We start from the raw sequence: 2,774 nt of genomic DNA on the forward strand, positions 1-2,774 counted from the left end.
TTCGATTTGCCCCAGTTTTGTGCCACATTGCAATTTTCTAAAATTATACAAAGGAACAATTTTAATGTCAAGCCCTATGGTTTATTTACATAAACTATAATTGTACAATGTGAACAACCTTATCATATCGAAAGAAATCGAAGTTAGATTATTCAATGTGCACACCTACCAGGTAAAGTGCTCCATTATTATGTTCTATAGGTGCAATGAGAGGTATTTTATATCGATTTGGCGTCGTGCATAGCTTCCGTTTGGTTTGAAATTCCGCATTTTGCGGTGCGAATTAATTTGCTAACATCTTCATTTACAGCTCATTGAATTTGTACTTTCCGGACACGCTCGGGATTCCTAATGCGCTCATTTAAATAACGTTTTATGTTATTATTTTGTTAAATATGCCGAATCAAACTTAATCGAGCCTTATCTGAGGGAAAGTAAGTTCTATTTATCATTATGTCGTATTTTAATAAAAGGGGTCGCTATATTTATGTATTTCTGATCGAAAATGATCATTATGTAGGTACCTAAAACGACAGAGGCGTACGAATAGGATGATTGTGACTTATTTATACCATAAAATGGAATGAAAGCATTATATCTCGTAGATTTCATTATTACGTAATTGTGAAATTAATGGCGCATAGATTGAAAGAATCCCGACGAAAAACACTGTTCGTGGCGTGCATCGCTAAACGGAAGCGCATTTTTAATGTGGAAGATCAGTAAATCATGATCATTTTGTCAAAATGCACGTGGTCGCAAAAAATGCCGGAAATTCATGACTTGGGTATTGAGATAAAGCGTTTGGATGGATTCTCCAATAACTAACTTAGGTACTTGTCTGTTTTTAAATTCTTGCATGTAGTGTGAATTAATGTTCCGCTCTAACACACCATATTAATAATAACTGTCTTTGATTAAATTTCAAATAATGCATCTTGGCATGTAATGTTGTAGATTGTAATAAAGTTGCTCCTGTTATTACATAGTTGCGACGAACTTCGGTAATTCGCACGCAATCGGTATGCTCCCAAAATGCTATAGAATAATTATAGTGATTAAAGAGAAATTTAATTAAATGAAAGAAAAACAAAATATTTTACAGCTGTATCCAATTAAATCATATCAGACTGTGACGGAGGTCAGGTAATCAACAGACACGACGGCGGTCGTCGGGACGTTACGATCACTCGAGCGCCACCAGAAGATTCAAACACCCTGCTACTGGCCAAGGTGGGCAGTAGCGGGAAGGTTTCGGAAGAGCCAGGTAAACGGATTGATACCAGAATGGTGTCGGAAGCTCCAGTAACCTCAATCAGAGCTCCAGGAATGGGATGAGTTCAGAAAATGACACAAAATTACGGCGCACGGTCCATACGGCAAGACCCCTAGCGTGAATGAAAGCAACTAAACACAATTTCATTAGCGATATCTACGGGAAATCAAATGCAGGAAAGCGAAACAATACTCTCCTATAATTAATGGACCAGAAAGTAGCAAAAATATTACCGGAGAAGTAGACGCTAGGCCTGGGGAAAGTATCGATACTTACAGAAGGTATCGATAATTAATTAAGTATCGATCGTCAATACTGACTGTATGCAGGTCTCGAAGTATCGAATATATCGACACTGATATTTTCGATACCTCGATACTTTCGATACCTCAATACCTTCGATATCTCGATACTTGCGATACCTCGATACTTGCGATACCTCGACCTTTGCGATACCTCGATACTTGCGTAATGCGTATTGTAAAATAAAAATAAGCTATAAAGATAAACAAAAGCCAAGCGGCTGAGCAGAGCACAAAGCGCTGCATTGTGTTTTCACATTCTGAATGCACAATGCAGCGCTCTGTAGGCCTGGGAAAAGTATCGATACTTACAGAAGGTATCGATACCTAATTAAGTATCGATCGTCGATACTGTATGCAGGTATCGAAGTATCGAATATATCGATACCGATATTTTCGATACCTCGATACTTCGATACCTCGATACTTTCGATACCTCAATACTTTCGATACCTCGATACTTTCGATACCTCGATACTTTCGATACTTTTTCGATACTTTGAATAGTATCGATACTTTGAAGGTATCGATATTCAATACCGCATTTCTGGTATCACCCAGCCCTAGACGATACTGTGTGAGAAAAACCAAAAGCTGTAAATACGGTGCGGTAAACTTAATCTAAAAGCAAAAATTAAACGGTATGAATGCAAAATAAATTTAAAATTTAAATTTCTAAACGCAATCTTGGTCTGGAAGGCTCTAAAGAAATGGGTTGACCTTCCTCTTCGCAGACACTAACTGACATACCTCATTTTTCATGTTTCTTCCAACTGCTGTTTCAAATTTTTAGATTTTTCTTTCTTTTAACTGCGGTTTTAAATTTTGGTCTATACTTTCTAATGTAAAAGTGTTAAATACGTACAAATCCAAGACAGACTTATCCTGTATCCAAGCGAAGCTGGCCCTGTAGAATTGATATCTTATCATTCGCAATTATCGTTTTTCTAACTCATTTTTTATGTAAATTCGGCCACCTTTAATTTGTTGAGGGTCTTCATTGTTCGGTTATTTATTTTAGAAACCCCACACCTGACTCCAATGTAATGTTTATTTATTTTCACTAAACAATCAAACTATATTGGTATATTTATATAAGAATGTTTATATTTAAAAACGAGAAATATATTTTTTAACCCGTTAGCGTGATACTAATAAGGCCAAATTGGATTAAATGTTCTTTTTTAGAATCAATC

This window comes from Photinus pyralis, unplaced genomic scaffold, assembly GCF_008802855.1.
Source record: "Photinus pyralis isolate 1611_PpyrPB1 unplaced genomic scaffold, Ppyr1.3 Ppyr1.4_LG7, whole genome shotgun sequence".
NCBI lineage: Eukaryota > Metazoa > Arthropoda > Insecta > Coleoptera > Lampyridae > Photinus > Photinus pyralis.